Source organism: Hypomesus transpacificus, chromosome 3 (genome assembly GCF_021917145.1).
Source record: "Hypomesus transpacificus isolate Combined female chromosome 3, fHypTra1, whole genome shotgun sequence".
In the NCBI taxonomy this organism is placed as follows: Eukaryota; Metazoa; Chordata; class Actinopteri; order Osmeriformes; family Osmeridae; genus Hypomesus; species Hypomesus transpacificus.
In genome coordinates, this window is record NC_061062.1 from 15,351,067 (window position 1) to 15,362,041 (window position 10,975).

General features: G+C 45.2%; 1 pseudogene; it reads left to right on the top strand.

Annotated features, from left to right (window-relative positions):
* The first annotated feature begins 3,593 nt into the window (after nucleotides 1-3,593).
* On the top strand, nucleotides 3,594-10,752 carry LOC124489476 (annotated as a pseudogene).
* The last annotated feature ends 223 nt before the right edge of the window (nucleotides 10,753-10,975 follow it).

A 10,975-nucleotide genomic window follows, 5' to 3' on the forward strand; every position in this document is an offset into this window, starting at 1 on the left:
CTGGGAGTCAGATGGCTGAGCGGTGAGTGGGTCGGACAAGTAATCAGAAGGTTGCCGGATCAATTCCCCGCCAAGCCAAATGACGTTGTGTCCTTGGGCAAGGCACTTCACCCTACTTGCCTCGGGGGGAATGTCCCTGTACTTACTGTAAGTCGCTCTGGAAAAGAGCGTCTGCTAAATGACTAAAATGTAAAATGACCCCTCAACCGGTCTGACCTGTTTAAGCTTTTGTTCATATGCAGGGGGGAGAAGAATGGAGGTGTGATCAGCCTTCCCAAAAGCAGGGCGGGGGAGGGGTTTGTAACTGCCCTTGAATGCTGTATAACAATGGTCAAGGATCTGGTCTCCACGTGTAAAGAATTCAATGTGCTGATAGTACTTGGGTAGGACTTTCTTCATGTTGGCTCTGTTGAAATCACCAACAACAATGAAGGCTGCCTCTGGGTGCACATTTTCCAGACCATTGATAATCCCATACAGTTCATCCAAAGCAGCGGCCTTGTCTGCCTGGGGGGGATGTAGACTGCACCTCAAGACGACCGCAGTGAATTCCCGAGGCAGATAGAAGGGTCTGATTTTTACAGTTAGCAGCTCAAGGACCGGAGAGCAGTGAGATGCTAGTACCGCTACATCCGTAGCCCAGAAATTCTTGTCACTCAAGTAGGCTGTAGTTGACAAATTCCATGACTATCTGTATGGGGCAAGATTCACCGTACGTACTGAAAAAAACCTGCTTCCATACGTGCCGTCCACAGCCAAGCTCAATGCGGTGGGGCATCGCTGGCTAGCTGCCCTTTGACGCACAAGTTTGATGTGCGGTATCACCCAGGCTAACATAACATTGATGCAGACCTGTTGTCAAGGAACATGCCAGAAGAGGATGACATTGGCTGGGTGACTATACCTCTGTCTGGAGTGAAAACAATCTGCCAGAGAGTCTGCATCCCAGAGTCTGCATGCAGTACACCAGTCTGTGTTGCTTAGCTTGGAGCATCTCGCCACTGTGTTCCTGACCTGTATGCGTTTCCAACACACATGGAGTTAAAGTCCCTGGAACTCATGTCTAAATTGAGTTTCAGGAAGGCTCAAGAGGAGGATGAAGCCATCGGACCGGCCATCCAAGCCGTCAAGCATGGGCATTGGCCAGAGGATGTGAACGGGAGTCCTGAATTGTCCAGATTGAAAAGAGAACCTGGGAAGCTGTCGATGAAAGATGGATTGCTGTACTGGTACAGCAAGAAACCATCCGGAGATGTGGTCATTCAACTCATCATGCCAAGACAGTTCCGGGAGATGGTTATGCAGGCCATGCATGATGACCTGGGGCACCTGGGATGAGAAAGAACTGTTGACCTGCTCCAAAGTAGATTATTTTGGCCTAGGATGTTGATGCATGTGGAAGAATATATCAAGAACTGTGGAGAGTGTGTCACTCACAAGACCCCTATACAGAGAGCTGCTCCATTGCACCAGATGGTAAGCCAAGGGCCTATGGATTTAGTGTGCATGTATTTAGTGTTCTTTCCATGGAGCCTGACTCCAAAGGCATAGGCAACGTGTTACTGGTCACAGATCATTTAACGAGATACGCCCAGGCTTTCCCAACAAAAAGCCAGAAGGCCCATTGTGGCAAAGGTCCTGATAGAGAAATATTTAATACATTATTGACTGCCTCGAGGATCCAATCAGATCAAGGAAGAGATTTTGAGAGCTCTTTGATCCGAGAGCTGTTGACCTTGATGGGGATACACAAGTCGCCGACAACACCATATCATCCACAAGGACCTTTGTGTGCGCATTGTGTCTTGCTGAGTGTACATCGTGACTGTCATCTTAACTGTAGGTAATCAGACTTTGTTTAATTTATTGTGTTTAGCTAAAACTTAGTCTCACGGGCCGAGCTTAAGGGGATAACAGCTAAATTAGGTCAATAGTAGCTAGCTAGTGAGCGAGTTTCGAGGTACATGCAGTAGCGAGACCCGGCTTTGTTGATTTAATTAGGGTCATTGTCAGCTACGCCTTAGCATATTTAAGACAGCTAGCACTGCAGTGGCAGCCTCGTCTGGCAGCCTCGGCACACGAAGACTCGGTCGAACAAAGACAGGGAGTCTACCTACGTTAGTCCACTGAGGATGGCCGACGAGGCCAGATCACCTCGTCTGATAAGTATCACCCAATTTGTATTCTAATCCACCAAGAACATATTCATAGCTAGGATGTGTTTCTTCAGCATTCCTGTTCATTACACCACTCGCAGCCGTAGATGTCACAAAGTATATGCGGTCCACATCTTCTCCATCTGCCCTCTCTCTTTCTGTAGGGTTCTGGGTCTGCTGTGAACAAGGCAGACTTCATCCCGGCGTTTGCATCCCATACTTCTCTTCATGCCCATGCGCTGACAGAGACAAAGATTCACCCAGAGAACACAGCAACTCCAGCTGCTCTCTCCATCAACCACTCGTTCTGTCTGGTGGTGGGACAGGTTTGCTTCTTTCCCTACATATTAAATACACATCCACCCCACTCTCTGTCAGGAGGAAACTTATTGTTTTTGTTAGTATTCTTATAATTATTAGGGTTTCTCCGGGTTTTTGTTAGTGTTCTTCTTCTTCTTCTTATATTTCTCCGCTAAATGGCCCAATAGCTTAAAAAGTCCTGGACCCGATTTTTTCCAATTTGGTCCAATGATACAACAGGTCACTCATTACTCCCAGACGGCTAGTGGCCCATGTGCGCCCATAGGTGGCGCTATAAAACACGCCCAAAGTCTACGTGATTTCCCCAGCGCTCCATTACTCCAAAATGACTGAAAATTGGTATACATGCCTTATTTCTCATGGGTAGCAAAAAAGCCTCAAGGACCCATATTGTCAGACTTATGAATTTTCTTGTACTGTCAATTTGGTACAACCTTCAGAACCCCTCTCCTCATGAACCATCGACTCTCTATTCGACTCTATTATTGAATTCAAGTGAATTGCTCCGCGTGCGCGCTCCAAATTATCTGACTCATCCTGCCCCTTGACACTAGGGTGATGTGGTACCGTGATTATCTGGTTCATATAGATCAGGGGTGTCGAGCTCCGGTCCTCGAGGGCCGCTGTCCTGCATGTTTTAGATGTTTCCCTGATCCAGCTCACCTGATTCGAATGAATGGTCGTTATAACAACCCTTTTAATTGAATCAGGTGTGTTGGAGCAGGGAAACATCTAAAACATGCAGGACAGCGGCCCTCGAGGACCGGAGTTCGACACCCCTGATATAGATACTGGTATTGCAATACCACCCCACTCCATCAGGAGGTACAGTTAACCCTGAAGGTCAAGACATTGACAGTAGATTAAGCAGAGACCTAACCTGAGTGATGTATGTCATCTACAACCTCCGTAGTTCTTATATTAAATACTGAACATGATCATCTGGATTGAATCCTCATTTAATGGAAACTACGTTATCACATATTGGTGACGAGGATACTGGATGGAGGAGAAAAGTGCCTGATTAAAGTCGGATGCGTCGGGATGACCGCAGGTGGCAGACGGTAGGAACGTGCAAAGTGCTATTGGACTGGACGTAAGGAGCAAAACGGAAAGATGACTACGATGCTAGGCACCCTGTCAACTTTTGATGCAAAAGAGCAGACTTGGGAAGAGTACTGCGAGGTTCTCGATCAGTTTTTTGAAGCTAATGGGATCGATGATGGAGAGAAACAGAGGGCTATCCTAATCAGTGTGGTCGGTCCAGCAACGTACAAGGTCATGAGAAACCTGGTGAGTCCAGATAATCCATCTGCGAAAAACATTCGATCAGTTAAAACAAGTAATGAAAGAGCACTTCAATCCTAAACCAAGCGAGATGGTGCAGAGATATGTGTTTGACTCGCGTTCACGTCAGCCTACGGAATCTGTGAGTGCATATGTAGCGGAGCTCAGACGACTAGCTCATGACTGTAACTTTGGCACTACACTGGAGCAAAGGTTAAGAGATCATCTTGTGTGCGGTATGAATGACGACCGGATTCAAAGACGTCTGCTCTCCGAAATAGACCTGACGTTTGAAAAATCATTTAAGATAGCAGTAGCTGCAAGCAAAAATGCCCAAGACCTACAAAAGGCGGCCGTAGCATGTAACAGCATGGAAACAGAGGGAAATGAGACAAGAGGAGAATGGAGAAACAAAGAGACAGATCTGCGGGAGAGTAGGGCACATCGCTATGGCTTGTAGGAATAAAAGTAAAGATGATGCCCGTCCCAGTGAAACCAAAGCAAACAGAGCAGAGCGGCGCGCATGCTTTCAACCCCGTCCACACAGGTCACACAACGTGTGTGAGAGACAAAATGATGATGATAGCTCTGATGACAAAGAAGCATTCACACTGGCATGCCTGAACACAGAAACTTCCATGCAGAGAATTAAACCATTCGAAGTCAACGTGGAAGTGAATAAAAAGAAAGTAAACTTTGAGCATTATGAATGAAAAGAAATTCAATGAGATGTGGAAAGAAAAGAAACGCCCCAAATTAAATGAACGCAAAATGTCTCTGAAGTCATACACGGGAGAAAAAATTAAAGTAGTGGGAGTTTCTGAAGTAAAAGTGAACTATGCTCAGCAAATTAAGACATTATCCCTAGTGGTGGTGAAGGGCACTGGACCTAGCTTGTTAGGTAGTGGCTGGCTGGAGGCTTTAAAGCTCAAGTGGGATGAAATTAAACATGTAAAAACAGATGCACATGAGCTACAGGAAGTACTGTCAAAGCATGAGGATGTTTTCAAAAAAGAACTAGGCATGTTGGCAACAATCCATGTGTCTGCAAATGCCCGTCCAAAGTTCTATAGGCCCCGCTCATTTCCGTATGCCATGAGGGCGAAAGTAGAAGAGGAGACAGATAGGCTCCTGAAAGAGGGCATCATAACACCTGTCAAGTACGCTGAGTGGGCGGCGCCAATTGTTGCGCCTCCTCACTAGAGCAATACCCTATTCCTCGTGTAGAAGACCTGTTCAATACACTGGCAAGAGGGACACGGTTCTCCAAACTTGATTTAAGCCACGCCTATCAGCAGATCGTGATGGATGATGACTCCAAGAAATACCTAACAATAAACACACACAGAGGCCTTTTCACCTACAATAGGCTCCCGTTCGGTGTCTCATCTGCTTTCAGAGAACAATGGAGAGTTTGTTACAAGGCCTGCCCGGAGTAGCTGTTTACCTTGACGACATTTTACTGACTGGAAGAGACACTGTAGAGCATCTGAGCACGCTGGATGAGGTACTCAGATGACTGAAAGAGGCAGGACTGCGACTGCGCAGAAGCAAGTGTGCATTCTTGCATGACCAAGTTGAATACTTGGATCATAAGATTGATGCTGAAGGCCTTCACCCAGTGTAGAGCAAGGTAACAGCCATCGAGGAAGCTCCACCTCCAACCACAGTGACTGAGCTGAAAGCATATCTTGGCCTTTTAAACTACTATAATAAGTTATTTCCTAATCTCGCCACACGCCTAGCACCATAACACAGATTGTTAAGAAAAAACATTCAGTTGACTCGGAAGAAAGAACAAGAAGATGCGTTTTGTTTGTCTAAACAGCTGCTGAAATCAGAAAAAGTCCTGGCTCACTATTCAGCAGACAAAGAACTTGTGCTGGCATGCGTCGCCTCACCTTACGGAGTCTGCGCCGTGCTGTCACACATCATGGAAGACAGAAGTGAAAAGCCCATAGGCTTCATGTCACGCACACTGACACCAGCTGAAAAGCGTTACTCACAGCTCGACAAGGAGGGGTTAGCCATTATATTCGGAATCAAGCGATTTCACAAGTATATCTATGGACGAAGATTTTTGATTAGCACTGATCACAAGCCATTGATCTCGCTTTTCCATGACAAGAAGCCGGTGCCACAGTTGGGGTCACCAAGAGTGCAACGGTGGGCAATACTTCTGAGAGCGTACGAGTACAATATGGTGTACAAGCCAGGCAAAGACCACGCAAACGCAGACGCATTGAGCAGGCTACCACTGCCACACTGAAGAGGAGGATGACACAGGACAGGTCCTCATGCTGGATGTGGTGGAAGACCCACCAATCACAACAGCCCAAGTGAAGCAGTGGACTGCGAAAGATGAAATATTATCACAAGTGCTGTTGTGGTGTTTAAATAGCTGGCCAAAAGAGGTGGCTTCAATGTTCAATACCTACAGCCAGAGAAGGCTCGAACTCAGTGTCAGAGATGGATGTGTGCTCTGGGGAGCGAGAGTGGTTGTTCCAAAGAAGGGGAGGGCCACCCTTTTAAAACATCTACACTACACACACCCAGGCATCTTCAGGATGAAGGGAATGGCACGTTCATACATGTGGTGGCCAGGTATGGATGCTGAAATAGAAAAGAGAGGTACAGTCCTGCCACACATGCCAGGAAAACAGAAAGGCTCCAGCTGCAGCTCCTCTCCATCCCTGGGAGTGGCCAGAGACACCCTGGATTAGATTGCATGTTGATTATGCTGGCCCTCACTTAAGCAGCTTGCACACTGCCCCGACAAACGCCGACCAACGCCAACTGTCGGATCAGTGTGCGCCGTCAGTCGGTGTTAATTGGTGTTAGTTGGTGTTGGTCGGATGGAGTTTTTCGAGTTTGACATGCCCAGTCGGGTCTGGTGGAGTCGTGGAAAGTCTGACCAGTGTGCGCTGTTTTCCAACTACCTGCAACATTCTGAGAGTATATTCCCTTGACAACTAGCCCATATTCGCGTGCGCAACGTCAGCGTGCACAATTTTCTTTGATGTCAAAAACTGTAGAGCCAACTGTCTATTACTGATACTGTTCGTTTGGTCAAACATTTTATATTTAAAATGGCTGGGTTTTGGACACAGGAACGAGAAGAACGCTTGATTGAGTTGTGGGAAGAAAAACCCCAACTGTATAATATTAGCTCACAGGCATTTTCCAACCGCGACAGCAAGATCAACGCTGTGAAATACATCGCGGAGAAACTGGGGACCTCTGGTGAGTAGCTAAAGTCATCTAAAGTAACAGCTGTTATCTTAGCTAGCTAGGGCTAACAACATTGTATTGTAAAAACAGTTTACGATTTAATTAGCGTTACGAATGTCTCAATTAATATGTCATTAAGTTTATTTTAGTCACGGGAGGGAGGAGGGGGGGGGGCGCTCTGAGATGTAGCTCGGCCTAGTCTAAACTGTATCCGATCCCAGATGGTTATTTGTAACATTCACACCCAGGCTACTTGGAAATTCAGTTGAATATTTAATGGTCAAAATGTAGCTATGTACCTGGCTATATTTGATATACTAGCTACTAACTACTGATAGAAAGTAAAGAAAAAAGACGTGATTCTGTCATATTATCTACAATTATAAACATTTAGTTTACTAATGGTGGCTGGATCTCCTGCTTGTTTTACAGAGACAATGGCAAAAGCAAAGATGGAGTCGATGAGAACACAGTACAGTCGCTACCTAAAGGCCAAGCCATCGGGCAGTGATGGATTCGTCACACCACGCCAGTCCTGGATGCTGCAGAAGATGAAGTTCCTTGAGATGCATATGAGAAAAAGGCCATCAAAATCAAACTTGTCTCTTGATGTAAGAATTTATCCACATTCAAAAGCACAACACATTTAAAGATCATCTTATCATTCATAAGGGTGATGAATGATTACTGTAGTCTATCTGGCCCACAAAGTTTCAAGTAAGATTCAGGGGAGACAACCAAGACAGATGAGGAGGAGACTGGTGTAAAAGCTGGATACTGCATCTTGCGAAGCAGGGAGCCAATACAAATGTATGTAGGGAGCTTAGGTCTGAAGGCTTTTGCAAACTGTAAATATTATAACACATTTAAAAGACTAGAGACCATTAAACATCTACATGATCAGAATTGAGATATTCTGTTAGGAATTCCCTGACCCTTTTGGCCTGCTGAGTGGGATTTGTAGACCCAGGCAGAGCAGCCTGCCGTAATGAAGGATCCTCTCTCCAGCAGTCAGGGGTGGTATCAGGTACTTCGTACACACCACTGTGTTCCTCCCGGAGAAAGTTGTGCATTGCACAGCAGGCCAGAACAATACTCTCCACAACCTGTGGCTTTTGATTTATGGTCGTGAACAACACACGCCATCTGTTTGTGAGAATGCCAAAGGCATTCTCCACAACTCTTCGTGCTCTTGACAACCTAAAGTTGAAAATTCTCTGTTCCTCAGAAAGGCCTCGCCTTGAATAGGGTTTCATTATGTAGGGCTTTAGCGGGAACGCTTCATCGGCCACTACATAATACGGTAAAAAAATGTCGGATCCTGGCAGGGGAGAGGGTGGGGGGATGTTGGCTGTTTGCTGTTCCAGCGATTGTTGGAGAGTACACCCCCTGAACACACCTCCATCAGACACCCTGCCATTACATCCTATGTCAACATACAGGAACTTGTAGTCAGAGTCTACAAGGGCCATGAGGACAATTGAATTAAAGTGTTTGTAATTATAATACAGTGAACCACTGTTTGGTGGAGGTCTGATGGCAACATGCTTCCCATCCAAAGCACCCAGACAGTTGGGAAACTGCCAGTTCTTCTGGAATCCTTCTGCAATCTCTAACCACTCAGATGTTGTGTTGGGGCACTAAAATGAGATAAAAAACATGTCAATATTTTCTGTCAGCAGGATACATTAACTGAAACCGACGATGCACCATCAGAAGGGATTGACCCTGATGTGACGGCAGTTGATGGGGGAGAGGAGGAAACTGCCAGTACTTCTTATTTCACCCCCCCACTTTCTACACCTCGACGTAAGAGGAAGTCTCCAGACGCTCAGGCTCAAGACAGAGACTTACAAATGCTTGAGGCTATCAATTGTACACTGCGCTCTCTCACTGAGAGTACAGCTGTGAAGCAACAACAAGACCACATTACATCTTACTGTCAATACCTGGAACATGAGTTAAGAACAATGGAACAACTAGATCCACAGTATTTTCGATTTGTGCAATGTGAAATAGGTCGGCTTATCTATAACCCTCATTCACCCAACCATCCATATGGACCTTCCGAATGCTAATTGTGAATGTGTGTGTTTGTGAAGGAGTGCATTCAGCTCTCTCCCTCTCTTCCTCCATATTCTCTTCTCTGCCCCGCTCTTATCTGTCTCTCTCTCTTCCCCTCTTTCTCTCTGGCTTAATTATTTATTATATTTATTAAACATGTCAAATTATTTGATCATTTGTTTGTTTTGGCATCTTTGTAATGTACAAATGGGACTACACTTTCATTTTGTTATTATCCATATCACTGTTGGCCTATTGAACAGTACTCACTCAACTAAGCATCTATATAGCCTACACACAAAGAACAGAAACAACTAACTGAGTTAGACCTAATAATAAATTATGCTTACCTTGAGGTATTTTTCACACAGCACCTGGTGGATAGCTGCACATGTTTCAGGAATAATTCCTTGGATTGTTGAGCAACCAATTCGAAATAAGTAAGCAAGGCTCTGGAAAGTTTCGCCTGTTGAATAACACAGATTGGCATTAACCTTGTTACATAATGATCTTTACACTGTGTAGTTAAAGAATTGTATTGTGAGAGAATCTATAGGAGTTGTAGCAGCTTACCTGTTGCCAAAAACCGTAATGTCACCATCAGACGCTCACCAGGAGTAATGCAGTCTCTGAAATTTGTGTTTTGTCTTCTAATTAGTGGTGTAACCAGATTGAGTAAGTTATCAAAAGCCTGAGGCGCAAAACGGGCGAAGTTTGCAAAACCCAGGGTGTCTTCAGACCTAAGCTCCCTGCATAAATTAGGGTAGGCTCCCTGCTTTGCACGACGCAGTATCCAGCTTTTACACCACAGTCTCCTCCTCATCCGTCTTGGCTGTTTCCCCTGAATCCTCCTTGAAACTTTGTAGGCCAGGTAGACTAACATGACCCTGGCTACATTTAGCAAGTAGGTATCAACCTCATTCATCTTATGATACTGGCTACAACACTCAATTTAAAAAGTAGCTAATTAGTTAACTGAAAACAAATCTGTTATTGTCTGAGTAGTGTGAAACTGGCAGTTGGTTTACTGGACATTCTAAAGACAATCACCAACTACTGCCAACTTAGAATGTTGGGGCTAGTTGGGGATTGTCTGAGCAGTGTGTAAGCTGCTTTAGGCAGGATGTTTCTTATCGTTATAGATGCAAATAGAAAATGGCTTGATCTGTATCCAACAAGTAATGCAACAAGCCAAGTCACCATTGAAAAACTCAGACAGTGCTTTAGCACACATTGCCTGCCTCAGACAATAGTATTGGACAATGGCACATGCTTCACAAGCCAAGAGTTTGAATCATTCCTGAAACAGAATGGTATACAGCACATAACATCTGCACCCTTTCACCCGGCATCAAATGGCCTAGCCGAAAGAGCCGTGCAAATGTTCAAACAAGGAATTAAGAAAACAAAAGGAGATACTTTGGAAACAAAATTAGCAAGATTTCTGTTCAATTACAGAATAACACCCCAAAGTACGACTGGCTTGTCTCCAGCTGAAATGCTGATGTCTAGGAGACTGCAGTCCACACTGGATCTTCTGCTGCCTGATGTGAAGTCAAAGATTCAAAAGAAACAACTCAAACAGAAAGCACAACATGAATTACACAGCAAATGGAGAAGCTTCTCTCCTGGTGACGACGTCTACATCCGAAACTATGGTCACGGACCAAGGCTGGGTCCCAGCCGTCATTGAGATGAACACATAAGTTCACCATTTCACAATTCGGTCGACACCAAAAATGTGTTTGCAAGTGGAGTGAAACTGCGTCCCGGGGGTAAATTGTTTTGACTTAGCCTCAGTGACAGACTCGGCTCGCTCACTCACTGGCAGTGTGTAAACGATATCGTAATTCACTAAATTCTAGTCCTAAAATGTCAGGGAGGGCTGCTTTTTGTAGACAAGAGTCTGCTGAAGA